This window comes from Globicephala melas, chromosome 12, assembly GCF_963455315.2.
Source record: "Globicephala melas chromosome 12, mGloMel1.2, whole genome shotgun sequence".
NCBI classification, from domain to species: Eukaryota; Metazoa; Chordata; class Mammalia; order Artiodactyla; family Delphinidae; genus Globicephala; species Globicephala melas.
Window position 1 is genome coordinate 42619314 of NC_083325.1, and position 16615 is coordinate 42635928.

Below are 16615 nucleotides of genomic sequence, written 5' to 3' on the forward strand. Positions count from 1 at the left end.
TATGCCTACTTTCTGCAGGGTTTTTATCATAAATAGGTGTTGAATTTTGTTGAAAGCTTTTTCTGCATCTATTGAGATGATCATATGGTTTTTCTCCTTCAATTTGTTAAGATGGTGTATCACAGTGATTGATATGCATATATTGAAGAATCCTTGCATTCCTGGGATAAACGCCACTTGATCATGGTGTAGGACCCTTTTACTGTGCTGTTGGATTCTGTTTGCTAGTATTTTGTTGAGGATTTTTGCATCTGTGTTCATCAGTGATATTAGCCTATAGTTTTCTTTCTTTGTGATATCTTTGTCTGGTTTTGGCATCAGAGTGATGGTGGCCTCGTAGAATGAGTTTGGGAGTGTTCCTCCCTCTGCTATATTTTGGAAGAGTTTGAGAAGGATATGTATTAACTCTTCTCTAAATGTTTGATAGAATTCGCCTGTGAAGACATCTGATCCTGGGCTTTTGTTTGTTGCAAGACTTTTAATCACACTTTTAATTTCAGTGCTTGTGATGGGTCTGTTTATAGTTTCTATTTCTTCCTGGTTCAGTCTTGGAAGGTTGTGCTTTTTAAGAATTTCTCCATTTCTTCCAGGTTGTCCATTTTATTGACATAGAGTTGTTTGTAGTAATCTCTCACGATCTTTTGTATTTCTGCAGTGTCAGTTATTACTTCACCTTTTTCATTTCTAATTCTGTTGATTTGAGTCTTCTCCCTTTTTTCTTGATGAGTCTGGCTAATGGTGTACCAATTTTGTTTATCTTCTCAAAGAACAAGCTTTTAGTTTTATTGATCTTTGCTATCATTTTCTTTGTTTCTCTTTCATTTATTTCTGCTCTGCTCTTTATGATTTCTTTCCTTCTGCTAACTGGGTTTTGTTTGTTCTTCTTTCTCTAATTGTTTTAGGTGTAAGGTTAGGTTGTTTATATGAAATGTTTCTTGTTTCTTAAGGTACGAGTGTATTGCTATAAACTTTCCTCTTAGAACTGCTTTTGCTGCATCCTATAGGTTTTGGGTTGTCGTGTTTTCATTGTCATTTGTTTCTAGGTATTTTTTGATTTCCTCTTTGATTTCTACAGTGATCTCTTGGTTATTAAATAGTGTATTGTTTAGCCTCCATGTGTTTGTATTTTTTACAGATCTTTTCCTGTAATTGATATCTAGTCTCATAGTGTTGTGGTCAGAAAAGATACTTGATAAAATTTCAATTTTCGTAAATTTACTGAGGCTTGATTTGTGACCCAAGATATGATCTATCCTGGAGAATGTTCCATGAGCACTTGAGAAGAAAGTGTATTCTGTTATTTTTGGATGGAATGTCCTATAAATATCAATTAAGTCCATCTTATTTAATATATCATTTAAAACTTGTGTTTCCATGTTTATTTTCATTTTGGATGATCTGTCCATTGGTGCAAGTGGGGAGTTAAAGTCCCCTATTATAAATGTGTTACTGTTGATTTCCCCTTTTATGGCTCTTAGTGTTTGCCTTATGTATTGAGGTACTCCTATGTTGGTGCATAAATATTTACAATTGTTATAGCTTCTTCTTGGATTGATCCCTTGATCATTATGTGGTGTCCTTCTTTGTCTCTTGTAATATTCTTTGTTTTAAAGTTTATTTTGTCTGATATGAGAATTGCTACTGCAGCTTTCTTTCGATTTCCATTTGCATGGAATATCTTTTTCCATCCCCTCACTTTCAGTCTGTATGTGTCTCTAGGTCTGAAGTGAGTTTCTTACAGACCGCTTATGTATGGGTCTTGTTTTTGTATCCATTCAGGCAATCTATGTCTTTTGGTTGGAGCATTTATTCCATTTACATTTAAGGTAGTTATCAATATGTGTGTTCCTATTACCATTTTCTTAATTGGTTTGGGTTTGTTATTGTAGGTCTTTTCCTTCTCTTGTGTTTCCTGCCCAGAGAAGTTCCTTTAGCATTTATTGTAAAGCTGGTTTGGTGGTGCTGAATTCTCTTAGCTTTTGCTTGTCTCTAAAGGTTTTAATTGCCCTGTCTAATCTGAATGAGATCCTTCCTGGGTAGAGTAATCTTGGTTGTAGGTTTTTCCCTTTCATCACTTTAAATATGTCCTGCTACTCCCTCATGGCTTGCAGAGGTTCTGCTGAAAGATCAGCTGTTAATCTTATGGGGATTCCCTTGTATGTTATTTGTTGTTTTTCCCTTGCTGCTTTTAATATTTTTTCTTTGCATTTAATTTTTGATAGTTTGATTAATATATTTCTTGGCATGTTTCTCCTTGGATTTATCCTGCATGGGAGTCTCTGTGCTTGCTGGACTTGGGTGGCTATTTCCTTTCCCATATTAGGGAAGTTTTCAGCTATAATCTCTTCAAATATGTTCTCAGTCCCTGTTTTTTTCTCTTCTTCTTCTGGGACCCCTATAATTCCAATGTTGGTGTGTTTAATGTTGTCCCAGCGGTCTCTGAGACTGTCCTCCATTCTTTTCATTTTTTTTTCTTTATTCTGCTCTGCTGTAGTTATTTCCACTATTTTATCTTCCAGGTCACTTATCCGTTCTTCTGCCTCAGTTATTCTGCTATTGATTCCTTCTAGAGAATTTTTAATTTCATATATTGTGTTGTTCATCATGGTTTGTTTGCTCTTTAGTTCTTCTAGCTCCTTGTTAAACATTTCTTGTATTTTCTGCATTCTATTTCTAAGATTTTGGATCATCTTTACTATCATTACTTTGAATTCTTTTTCAGGTGGACTGTCTGTTTCCTCTTCATTTGTTTGGTCTGGTGGGTTTTTTATCTTGTTCCTTAATCTGCTGTGTGTTTCTCTGTTTTCTCATTTTGCTTAACTTACTGTGTTTGGGGTCTCCTTTTTGCAGGCTGCAGGTTTGTATTTCCTGGGTTTTTTTTCGTGTCTGACCCCAGTGTATAAGGTTAGTTCAGTGGGTTGTGTAGGCTTCCTGGTGGAGGCGACTGGTGCCTGTGTTCTGGTGGATGAGACTGGATCTTGTCTTTCTGGTGGTCAGGTTCACGTCTGGTGCTGTGTTTTGGGATGTCTCTGACTGTATTATGATTTTAGGCAGCCTCTGTGCTAATGGTTGGGATTGTGTTCCTGTCTTGCTAGTTGTTTGGCATAGGGTGTCCAGCACTGTAGCTTGCTGGTCGTTGAGTGGAGCTGGATCTTGGTGTTGAGATGGAGATCTCTGGGAGATCTTCGCCTTTTGATATTATGTGGAGCTGGGAGGCTGGTGGTCCAATGTCCTGAAGTTGACTCTCCCATGTCAGAAGCACAGGCCTGACACCCAGCCGGAGCACCAAGAGCAAAAAGAGAAAAAGGGAAAAACTATATATATATCGTTGCTCCCAAAGTCCACCTCCTCAGTTTGGGATGATTCGTTGTCTATTCTGGTATTCCACAGATGCAAGGAACATCAAGTTGATTGTGGAGATCTGCTGCCCCTGAGGCTGCTGGGAGAGATTTCCCATTCTCTTCTTTGTTTGCACAGCCCAGGGGTTCAGCTTTGGATTTGGCCCCGCCTCTGCGTGTAATTCTCCTGAGGGCGTCTGTTCCCGCCCAGACAGGACAGGGTTAAAGGAACAGCTGATTCGGGGGCTCTGGTTCACTCAGGCCGGGGGGAGGGAGGGGTACGGGTGCGGGGCGAGTCTGTGGCGGCAGAGGCCGGCGTGATGTTGCACCAGCCTGCGGCGTGCCGTGCGTTCTCCCGGGTAATTTGTACCTGGATCATGGGACCCTGGCAGTGGCGGGCTGCACAGGCTCCCGGGAGGGGAGGTGTGGATAGTGACCTGTGCTTGCACACCGGCTTCTTGGTGCCTGCAGCAGCAGCCTTAGCATCTCATGCCCGTCTCTGGGGTCCGCACTGGTAGCCGCAGCTTGTGCCTGTCTCTCGTTTAGGTGGCGCTTTTAATATTCTCTCTTCACACGCCGCCAGATAAAGTCTCTTGCCTCTTAGGCAGCTCCAGACTTTTTCCCGGACTCTCTCCCAGACTCCCTCCCAGCTAGCCATGGTGCACTAACCCCCTGCAGGCTGTGTTCACGCCACCAACACCAGTCCTCTCTTGGCGCTCTGACCAAAGCCCGAGCCTCAGCTCCCAGCCCCGCCCGCCCCGGCGGGTGAGCAGACGAGCCTCTCGGGCTGGTGAGTGCCGGTCGGCCCTGACCCTCTGTGCGGGAATCTCTCTGCTTTGCCCTCCACACCCCTGTGGCTGCGCTCTCCTCCGAGGCTCCGAAGCTTCCCCCTCCGTCATCCACTGTCTCTGCCCGCGAAGGGGCTTCTTGTGTGTGGAAACCTTTCCTCCTTCACAGCTCCCTCCCACTGGTGCAGGTCTGTCCCTATTCTTTTGTCTCTGTTTTTTCTTTTTTCTTTTGCGCTACCCAGGTACGTTGGGAGCTTCTTGCCTTTTGGGAGGTCTGAGCTCTTCTGTCAGCGTTCAATAGGTGTTCCTTAGGAGCTGTTCCACATGTAGATGTATTTCTGATGTACTTGTGGGGAGGAAGGTGATCTCTGCATCTCACTCTTCCACCATCTTGAAGCTCCTCTCCATTTTTGTTTTAATGATGGTTTTAAGAAAAAGTTATTGCTGAAGAAGCTATATGGTTTTTGTTTGTTTTTCTTTATTCATTCTTTCAACAAAAATTTATTAAAGTAACTTTTCTTAAAACAGTTTTGGAAAGAATTGTACTAACCCTATTTATACAGAATAAGTCAGAGCTGTATGTTGCCATCATTTAGGGGAGTCTGAAAGGACACTTATACCCTCTCGACCTAATACAGTTTACCAGTACAGGTAGTACAAACTAAAACTTAGGCCCTTTGGTGTCTTTTGGAAGCGTCCTTTAAGAAAAATCCAAACCTGCAAGTAGCCATGTTAATTATTTCTGTGTGACTAATTTCTTAAACAGCAGGGCTTTAGGGAAATCTCGAGGTCCTTGTCTTTGGACAGGAAGAGAAAGGCAGAATTAGGTTCTGAATACTGGGAGGACTTGGCCTTTTATGTAGTCTATAGTCAATAGATATTTGTTGAGTGAATATGAGAGGGTGAATAGAAAACCCTAAAATAAATCTGCCCTATTGTAAAATATTGCCCTGAGCCAGTCTTTTTTCTAGGCTTTCAGATTTTGCCTTTGACTTTCAAATTCAACTGAAGTCCTACTTCTCTTCAGCCACTGGATTCTATCTTATAACAGGGAAAGAAGATGCTTCATCCACATTTGATATTGTTAGTTTCCCAGAGGTCTCAAAGCATTATCATATCAATCTTGATGTGAACACAACCAAGGAATTCCTTGGCTATAATTAATTAGTCCTAAAACACTCTCACATTAAAAAATTTAACCAGAGGTCCCTGAAAAGTTTGTAGCCACTTAGAAATGGTGCGATTGATGTGTCACAAATTGGTGAATGGCTGAGAAAGTGAAGAATATATGAAAGTTTGTACATGAGCTGATTATCTAGGGATCAGATGAACCTGTTAAACTTCCCTGATTGTTCATTTGTGAAATAGTAAGTTCAGAATTGATGTTGCTGTAGTCACCTTTCTTGCACTGTGACTGATTGCACCTCTCTTCTCTGTGGGCATAGAACAGGCAAGTGTGCAGCGCCAGAAGAGATCACGATGCATGAGCTCCCCACCATGACTTTTGGCCTAAACTCATGTGAGAGAGATTCCAAGTGACCCTTATTGTTGACATCACTTCCTTGAAAGTACATCACAGAGAGAATCTTACTTTGCCAAGGGCATTGTTTTAGTTGAGAACAATTGCCATGTTTGGCACTTAGTGTTTTTCTTTTCTTTGCTTGTTTTTGTATAGCAAATTAGGAAAAACACACACACACACACAATTTCATTTTCACATTATTATTTTTTTAAAGGATCTCTTCAGAATCATATAATTTTAAGGCTGAAAGAGACCTCAAAAGCAATCTAGTTTTTCTCTAATGCATAAATCCCTTTATTTCATCCACTAAAATGATTTATAAGCTCAAACACTTTAAATGACTTGCAACTTACTGCTTCATCAAACATCTTATTCCACTTTAGCAGCTTTGAGTGTGAGAAAGTTTTTTTTTTTTTTTATATTGAGTTGAAATCCGTACCCCTCACCTGTCTGTAACCTGAACCCATTAGTCCTAATTTTGCTTTCTAGAAGTACACAGAAACAATAAGCTCTCATTTATTTGGTAACCTCTCACATATTTTAAACTATCTACTGTATACTCACAAGGTCCTTTTAAAATAATGAATCACTCCAAGTTTCTGCAAGCATTTTTTTTTAATTCACAGATATGCAGGTTTTTAAGAAATGGAAGAAATTTTGGAGATCATCTAGTCTATTTTTTTTTTTCTACAAAGACATTTCTACAAAATACTTATGCTGGAGATAGTAATAGTAAAAAGTACACAGTAAGATCCTGATCTTTCGTCTCCTTATGCCTGTGATTCTTGAACTTGGGACTCCTCTTCCTGGAGTTATATGAAGGGAGCCCCAGGGTAATCTTACTTTTCCTTAAAGAGTTTATCAAAAGAATCCTCATTTTTATGTTAGAAAGAAACATTGACAGAATAAGAATTTTAATATCAACTTGACATGAAATACAAGGTTTCAAATACTTTCAAACTTTCCAGGGGTAGTTGCTATGGACTGAATTATGTCCCCTCAAATTTATATATGTTGAAGCCCTAACATACAATGTGATAGTATTAGTATTCGAAGATGGGGACTTTGTAAGGTAAGTATGTTGTGATGATGTCATGAGAGTGAGCACATTGTACGATTATTTTCCTCATTAGAAGACACACCAGAACTTTCTTTCTCTCATATTCTCTTCCTCTCTCTCTCTCTCTCTCTCTCTCTCTCTCGCTCTCACTCTTGCTCTCTCTCTCTCTCTCTTTCTCTCTCTCTCTCGCTCTCTTTCTCCACCATGTGAGAACAACCAGAAACTGACCATACTGGCACCCTGATCTAGGACTTCAAGCATCCAGAACTATGAGAATATTCATTTCTGTTGTCTATGCCACCCACACTGTGGTATTTGTTTTTGGAAGCCTGAGCAGACTAAGATAGCAGCTTTGGTGTAGGCCTGTTCCTCTCAGCCAAAGGCAATTTGTCAATATCTGAACACATTTTTTATTATCACAATTTGGAAATGCTACTGGGATCTATTGGTGAGGGGCCAGGGATGCTGTTAAACATTCTATAATGCACGGGAGGGGTACCCACAACAAAGAATTATCTGGTCCAAATGTCAAGTTGGGGTTGAAAAACTCTGGACTTGGTTACCAGTAGGGTACCATTGGGTAACTTAGTGGAATGTTTATTATTCATCACTATTTGTTATTCATCTTTTAAGTGCAGAATATTAAAAACTGTCATAAGAGGAATGGTTTTTCTAAAATAAAGGACGCTAGATGATTTTTCTCTTTTCACCAGCTCTGGATGAATTTATAATGATCTCCAAGCAGATTTCTTGTTCTTATTTCAACAGGATCTTTGTTGTCCTGTGAAGAATGTTGATTACCTCATATCTCAAATAACCTCAAATAACAGGGCCCTTAATGTTGAGGCTGCATTTCAGATATAGCTTTTATTACTCAGGGTTATTCAGAAGCAGAACCAATAGGCCATGTGTGTGTGTGTGTGTGTGTCTGTGTGTGTCTGTGTGTGTAAAGAGATTTATTTTAAAGGAAGTAGCTCATAACAGTTATGGAGGCTGGCAAGTCTAACAAATTATGGAGATCCAGCCAAGAGCTGATGTTGCAGTTCAAGTCTAAAGGCTATCAAGCTGCAGAATTCCTTCTCGCTGAGGTCCAGTCTTTTGTTCTATTCAGGGCTTCGACTGGCTGCCCACATTATGGAGAGCAGTCTGCTTTACTTAAAGCCTACCCATTTTAATGTGAATCTTATCCAAATCACCCTCACAGAATTATCCAGAATAATGTTTGAATAAATATCTGGGCACTGTGGCCCAGCCAAGTTGACACACAAAATTAACCATCACAGTGCTTCTTTCCTAATCATGTTGTGGGTTAAACCCCATATTTTCTCACTCTACACCTCTTTAAAAGTGCATAGAATATTGTTTTAAAGTTATCATATGTAATAGTGAAAAAGTAGTAACTTTAACAAATGTAAGTAAATCTCGTTATATTTATTTATGTATTTTTCATTTTAAGCCTACCTTACTATGAGTTTAATTTGGAGTATTCCAAAATTGAAAGCAATTTATTTGAGTAAATGTAAGAAGCACAGCCCATAAGTAAAAATTGGACTATCTCCTCTGCTTAGAACTGGATGTCCTTCAAATCCAGCTTAGTAAAAATTGGTTTATTCCCTGTGTAAATGAGAAAGAAAATAAACGGTATCAAAACAGTTTCAGAAACTTCCTAGCACCGAGGACATGCCATATTTATGTAACAGTTTAAAAATAATTTACCAGTATAGTCAGAAGTCATATACCAGAGTAATTCCTTTTTAAACACTGGACATCATCTTTTCTTGAACATCACTTTCATAGCATCCAGTCTTGGTGCTGTGCAGTATTTGTTTTGCAAAGTTGCCAAAGTTCTCAGGCATTTCAGTGGATTTTTAATTTTTTAAAACAAATTTGCTTGTTCTCAACTTGCTTCTGTACTTAAGAGAGCCACAGTAGTTTATCTGGAGAAGTCATAAGTATTATTTATTACTCATTTTAGCATTGGAAGTCTTTTTCCATTAACACCATTAGTGTTTGAATAATATGCATAAAGCACCATAGAAATCTAGAAAAATTCTATGAGTGTTTAATGTTTTTTTCAAATAAATTTATTTATTTTTTTTGGCTGCCTTGGGTCTTCATTGCTGTATGCGGGCTTTCTCTAGTTGCAGCGAGTGAGGGGCTCCTCTTGGTTGCAGTGCGTGGGCTTCTCATTGCGGTGGCTTCTCTTGTTGCAGAGCATGGACTCTAGGTGCGCGGGCTTCAGTAGTTGTGGCTCACGGGCTCTAGAGCACAGGCTCAGTAGTTGTGGTGCACGGGCTTAGTTGCTCCACGGCATGTGGGATCTTCCTGGACCAGGGCTCGAACCCGTGTCCCCTGCATTGGCAGGTGGATACTTAAACCAGTGCACCACCAGGGAAGCCCGAGTATTTAATGCTTAATGTGTGTGTGTTGGTATTATGAAATCACTTGTTTACTGCAAGGCATTTGATGTTAAGATAAGACTTTGGTACTGCCCTGCCCTCCTCCCTCTCTCCCTTCCTCCCTCCCACATATTAGCCCAGAGGTGATATGACTCTCTATACTTTTCTGGGTTCAGGATTTATGTACATCATTTTCCTTTCATGGAAATGTAATCTGTCCTATAAATCACCACAAGGCCTTCAGAATTAACAAATCTGAGGAACAGATCTGTGCTGAAGATAGTCCTCTGTTTGGATACAATGAGTCATCTACAATTCTCTTTTGGTTGTCCTAACTGGGAAAGTTCATATGAATTTTCATTCTATCTTCATGGAATAGAATGGGTTAATTGACCTACGTTCCAGTTTTGTTCAATGAAACATGTCAGGAGAGAGTTTCTGTTCTCACTAACTGTATGGAGAACTGCCTTTTCATAAAGTTTCAAACTGAGAAAAATCTCAAGGATATTTTCGAACTAGACACAAAATTGTCTTTAGTGCTCTATAATTTGAATGAATTTTTAAAAACTAATAAATGGATTCTAATATATTAGTGAAAACCAAGGTAAGTAATTCCTCAAATTCTCATGTGGCATTTGCTATGATACTAATTATCATGAGGAAATAGAAGTGATTAAGATATGGGGCTGCTCTCAAGAAACTTACATTCTAGACATCTAGAGAAGATAAGTTCATAAATAATGAGACTTCAAAGCAATATTTGAAACATGGTACAGTAGAGGTAAACTGTATGAACAAAGTTTAGAGAAGGTTGTGATCATTTTTAACTCACATGGGTAGGTCTTGGGGGAATGATGAAAATATTGAGAAATAGGGTAGGTTTGCTCTCAGAGGCACTTGGTTGAGACAGGATGTATTTTCAGGACTACAGCTGCTCCCCTTGAAGGTAGTAACTTTCTCAGGCAGATCTTCACTGACTTATTCAGAATCTACTTGCTCCTTTGTTTGTTGAACAGTTGGACACACCTGACTTCAGGGGTTTCCTAGTCAGGCTAAAGCTTCATTTTGAAAGCATTAATTTTTGACCAGTAATATAAAATGATTTTGTTCTCTAGAGAATAACAAATTCCAGCAGCTTTACAGCCATTTCATTTTATGTGTGTGTGGAGAGGGTCAGTGAGGAGAGGGTAGGGGGTGGGGAACTCAAGGATGTTACAAAGGTGTCGTGTTTTAGAGGTAGAAGTCTGAGATATTTATCAGTCTGAGGAGCAGCTTATGCTTCCAAAGTAGGATCAGCAATAGAGCAACAGGTAAAGCTTTCTGCTTCTCAGAAAAATAAGATTGGCCATTCTTCCATTCTACAAATGCTGCATAGTTTTAGAATGGGAAATAGGGAAATACTAAATTGAAGGATGAGCTGGGAAAAAGATGTGATGTAAATGCTTTGAGGATCCAGAGGGGAGATTGTTTGATCCTAGATCGTTCTGTTATTGTTACAAAAAATTTTTTTGGAAATAATTGTTTTTACTCTTTTTTTTAAATTAGTTTTTATTGCTTTACAATGTTGTGTTTAGTTTCTACCGTACAGCAAAGTGAATCAGCTATACGTATGCATATATCCCCTCTTTTTTGGATTTCCTTCCCATTTAGGTCACCGCAGAGCACTGAGTAGAGTTCTCTGAGCTATACAGTAGTTTCTCATTAGTTATCTATTTAATACACAGCATCATAGTGTATATATGTCAATCCCACTCTCCCAATTCATCCCATCCACCCCCTCCCCCCTTGGTATCCATGCATTTGTTCTCTACGTCTGTGTCTCGTTTTCTGCTTTGCAAATAAGATCATCTGTACCATTTTTCTGGATTCCACATATATATGTTAATGTGCAATATTTGTTTTTCTCTTTCTGACTTACTTCACTCTGTATGACAGTCTCTAGGTCCATCCACATCTCTAAAACTGACCCAATTTGTTTCCTTTTTATGGTTGAGTAATATTCCATTGTATATATGTACAGCATCTTCTTTATCCATTTCTCTTTTGATGGACATTTAGGTTAGTTCCGTGTCCTGGCTATTGTAAATAGTGCTGCAGTGAACACTGGGGTACATGTGTCTTTTTGAATTATGGTCTTCTTTGGGTATATGCCCAGTAGTGGGATTGCTGGGTCATATGATAGTTATATTTTTAGTTTTTTTAAGGATGGAAATAAATTTACAGAAATTTCACAAAAATAGTTCAGAGCATTCATGTATATATACCCTTCACCCAGTTTCTTCCAAATGTTAACAACTTACTTAACCATGTTACAAATATTACAATCAGGAAATTAACATTGATACAATATTATTAACTATTAACTAAACATTGATACAACATTATTAACTTAAAAGACCTTATTAGCATTTCACTAATGACATCCCATAAGGCTGTTTTTCTGTTCTAAGATCCAATCAAAAATCCTGCATTGTATTTAGTTGTGGCACCTTAGTCTCCCCGAATCTGTGAAAGTTCTTCAGCCTTTTAATTTCATTAAAATGGAATCATACAATATATACTCTTTTTGTCTGCTTTTGCTCAGCATAAATTTTATATTCATCTGTGTTACTGCAAATAACACTAATTCTTCCCTTTTTAGTTTTGGATATTATTCTATTTTAAGAAAATAGCTCTATTTTTTATATTCATTCTTCTGTTCATGGACATTTGAGTTGTATCCATCTTGGGCCTATTATGAATAGTCTCTATGGACATTCAAATCTAAATTTGTTTATTTGTTTTTGTCTTTATGGACACAATTTTTAGTTTTCTTAGGAATGGAATTTTGGGGTCATATTGTAGGTGTATGTTTAAAATGACAAGAAACTGCCAAACACCCTGACAAAGTGATTTTACTCTATTTTTACATATTTGCAATCGTATCAGAGTTCCAATTGCTACACTTTTTGCCAACATACATAATTGACAGTCATTTTAAATTTAGCTTTTCTTTCTGATGTGTAATGGTATCACACTGTGGTTTAATTTGCATTTCCCTGATAACTAAAGAGATTATGCATCTTTATGTGCTTTTTGACTATTCATATGTCTTCTTTTGAATTGTCTATTTAATTCTTTGCCCATTTTTATCTTTTTTTTTTTCAGTTGTAGGAGTCCTTTATATATTCTTGATTCAAGTTCTTTGTCAGATGTATTTTTTCCAAACGTTTTCCTCCCAGTTAGTGATTTACACATTTATGTTCTTGTTTTTTTCTCTAGATCATGTTAAAAATTCAGACTTATTTGGAATCATATAACAGAACTCTACTTGAGCTCTTTGAAGCAAAAGTAGGTGAGTTTGGGGGATTTACTGTAAGAATATAACAATATATCACAAATTAGAAAAGAGAGATACTATCAGACCTCAGAAAAGAATTAGAACAATAGACTTTATGCCAAATAGAAAATTGTTCTCCCTGTTTCTGTCATCACATTCTATTTTTCAGCCTCCCTCTTCCACTTTTAAGAATCATTGTGATTACCTTGGGCATACCCAGATATTCTAGGTTAACATTTTTTACTTAAAGTTAGCTGGTTACACCCTTAATTCTATCTGCAAACATAATTCCCTTTTGCTGTGTAACGTAACATATTCATATGTTCCAGGAATTAAGATATGGACATCTTTGGGGGAGCCATTATTCTACATATCTCAAATGAATTTCTCTTCTTTAAGACAAGAGTGCTAATAATTAAATGCCTCGAAGTTATGTAGTTGACAGTAGTAATATTTGTATTTGGTCTTAATGAATTTTGATACTGCCTTTAGATCAGTGTACATATGAAAATCGAATAGATTCTAGAAGAGTTTTGGTTGATCTTCATGGTACTTTTGAAATCTTATTCCCTGATAAGTTACAAGAGGCCACTAATGAGGACCTATTTCACATACAATGCCTTGAGACATCCTTTATGTGTGAACATGGACTTTTATCATTTTTCTATTTAATTTTGCCATTGAATGAGTTGGAAGACTAATATATTTGTATGATCCATGGTTCCTCAGTTTGTGGCAAATGAGCAGAGTACTGAAGGAATATTAGGGTTTATTTAGAAAAGAGGGATTAGGGTGATGATATTTCTAGAAGAGAAAACTCTGCCTGCTCCAGGAAATATGAGTGATTCAGTGTCATTAAGTGTAAGCTATAAACTTAGGTACCCAGAGATGAAGATACAAAGGTAAATAAGGTCTAGATAGGGGTCATAAAAAATAATTTTAATTTTATCCTAAAGTAACTGTGAGTATTAATAATTTTAAACAAGGAAATATTTGACTAGGATTTGTATGGTAGATCGATTTATAAACCCCTTAAATTATATTATTTTTTCTCTTTTTTTCCACCCAAATTTGTGGTGGAGATTTTAAGATGTGGTTGGATACAGGGTATATCTAAGATATAGCCAAAAGCATCCCTCAGTGTCCTGAATGTGGTATGAGAGAAAAAGAAGTGTCAGTGATGATTCCATGGGTTTGGACCTAAGCAATTTGAATACTGAACTTAAAATTCACTGAGTTGAGGAATAGAGAAAACATATTGAGAACTGAGATAACTAAGACATTGCTTTTGGTCCGTTTATTAATTAATGCTTTTTAGAAAGAAATCTAAATGAAGATGGTAAGTGGAAGCAAGATATAAGAATCTGGATTTCAAGAGAAAGGTCAAAAATAGAGGCATCTATTTGGGAGTCATCAACATATAGAGAATCTTTAAAACCATGACATCAGATGAAGTATTTAAGAACATGAGTGCAGGGCTTCCCTGGTGGCGCAGTGGTTGAGAGTCCGCCTGCCGATGCAGGGGACACGGATTCGTGCCCCGGTCTGGGAGGATCCCACATGCCGCGGAGCGGCTGGGCCCGTGAGCCATGGCCGCTGAGCCTGTGTGTCCAGAGCCTGTGCTCCGCAATGGGAGAGGCCACAACAGTGAGGCCTGTGTACCGCAAAAAAAAAACAAAAACCAAAACAAGAACATGAGTGCAGATTAGAAGGACAAGACCCAGAGTTATTGTAACATTTAAGGGTTTTGTGGAGAGAATGAAGAACCAGTCAAGAGAATGAGGAGGAACACTTAGTGAGATAGGAGGAAAGCCAGGAGAATGTGATGCCTTGAAATCTAAATGAAGAAAGTGTTTCAAGAAGGAGAACATGATTAAATAGGTCAAATGCTGAAGATAAGTAAAGTAAAATGAGGATTCAGCTGACCAATAGAATTAGTAGCATGAATATCATAGATAACTCTTACAGGAGTCAATTTAATGGAGTGGTATGGATGAAAGCCTATTTAGAGAGGAGTCAAGGCTAAGTGAATTGGTGACAAATCAATTGGTATAGACCAATCCTTAAAAGAATTTTACGTCAAACGTGTGGTAGATAAAATTCAGAAATCATCCTTGGAACATCTGAGTTCACCCACGCTCAGTGTACATGCCCTGTGTCACCTCTCCTTGAGTGTAGATGTAACTGCATCTGGATTTCACCCCATGATTCGTTTATATTACAAAGGTGAACAAATTTTTGCATTTGCAATTAAGGTACCAAATCAGTTGACTTTGAGATAATCAAAAAGAAAATTATTCAGGTGGCCCTGGCATAATCAAATGAGCTCTAAAAGGGACAAGGCATCTCCAGAAATCAGAGATTCAACGTGTGAGGTCAGTTCGTCTCCCATCCTTGAAAAAAAAGCAAACCGCTATGTTCTGAGAGAGTCTGTGAGCTGGAGTCTTATCTAGGAGCTTAGAGGGACCTCCAGCAAATAGCCAGCAAGAAAACATGGAACTCAGTCCTACAACTCCATGGAAATGAATTCTGACAGGAGCTAGTAAGCTTAGAAGAGGATCCCTAAGGAACCCTCATTTGAAATCACAGTCTCAGCTGACTTTTTTTTTTTGTGGTACGCGGCCCTCTCAGTGTTGTGGCCTCTGCCGCTGCGGAGCACAGGCTCTGGACGCGCAGGCTCAGCGGCCATGGCTCACGGGCCCAGCCGCTCCGCGGCATGTGGGATCTTCCCGGACCGGGGCATGAACCCACGTCCCCTGCATCAGCAGGCGGACTCTCAACCACTGCACCACCAGGGAAGCCCCCCAGCTGACTTCTTGATTCAACCCACTGAGCGCCTGAGTAGAGAACCCAGCTAACCTATGCTTGACTCCTGACCCATAGAAATTGTGAGATAATTATTTGTCTTGTTTTACACCACTAAGTTTATGGTATTTTAAGGCACACTTTTAAAATAGGCAATTATGTTTTAACAGACAATTAATACAAAAGGAGTTCAGGAAAATAAAGCATTAGCTAAAGGAGATGTAGAGGTCATGAGGGCTTTTCTTTTTAAGATGTCTGTATGCTGATGGGAAAAAATGATGCAGGAAAAAAATGATTGGATATAGTGCATGAATGGATGAGTTGGCTTTACATGGACAACTTATACAGTAGCAGAAGAGAAGGCAGAGTATATTGGTACAAATGATGGCAAATTGGTTGATGTGATAAGGATATGATAAAGTTCTTTGCAGATTTTATTATTTCTCAGTGAAATAGGGGCTAAAGTAATGAGCTGAGTGTGAAAATAGTTGAAGCTTGGGGAGAGGGAATAAAGTGTGAAAATATCCTTTAGGAGAGTAAGCAATTAATTGGAATACAGATACATAGCAGAATTGCTACTAATTGATTAACAGAATTGCAGTGAGAATTGGTAAGTGAATTTAAATTAACTAGTCGCAAAGATTGCATGTTTTCTCTAGTCAGATTGAGTGGCCTTAGTGAAGGGAGAATAGAGGGAGAGTGGGGCTTTCGCGTATGAGTGCTAAGGAGGGATAGACTGGCAAGGGAGGTGAAGGTGGATGAAAGGGAATTATTGCAGTGATGGAACATTTTCCAGGTTGACATGTGTAGCTCAGATTTATTTTTTAACTGATGTATCATTCCATTTTGAGGTATACCACTATTTATCTCTTCAAGTGGACATTTAGATTGCTACCACGTTTTTTGTTACAGCAAATAATGCCACAGTGAGCATACTTGTGCCAATTTATTGTGCATATGTGTAAATATACTTCTAATGTATGTATCTAGAAGAAAACTGTATGGGAAATAGGTAATTTTCCGTTTTAGTAGTACTGCAAATTATTCTCAGGAGTAGCTGTAATTTACATATTCCCACCAATGATATATTGATACTAGCCTATTCTACCTTTCCTCACGCCCTGGCCAACTGGTTTTTTTTAATTATTAAAATTTTTTATTTATTTAATTTTATTTTTTATTTTTGGCTGTGTTGGGTCTCCGTTGCTGTGCGTGGGCTTTCTCTAGTTACGGTGAGCCAGGGCTACTCTTCATTGCAGTGCGCAGGCTTCTCATTGTCGTGGCTTCTCTTGTTGCAGAGCACGGGCTCTAGGCACACAGGCTTCAGTAGTTGTGGCACGTGGGCTCAGTAGTTGTGGCGCATGGGCTTAGTTGCTCCGCAGCA

At 38.5% G+C, this 16615-nt stretch overlaps 1 long non-coding RNA gene across 1 annotated transcript in view; it reads left to right on the top strand.

Annotated features, from left to right (window-relative positions):
- The window catches only part of LOC132598240 (uncharacterized), a 363047-nt gene extending 350626 nt beyond the window's left edge, over positions 1 to 12421 (top strand). Inside the window, exon 5 of the long non-coding RNA XR_009566235.1 lies at positions 12369 to 12421. This is a non-coding gene — a long non-coding RNA (uncharacterized lncRNA). The remainder of the gene's footprint in view (positions 1 to 12368) is intronic.
- Positions 12422 to 16615: the final 4194 nt, after the last annotated feature.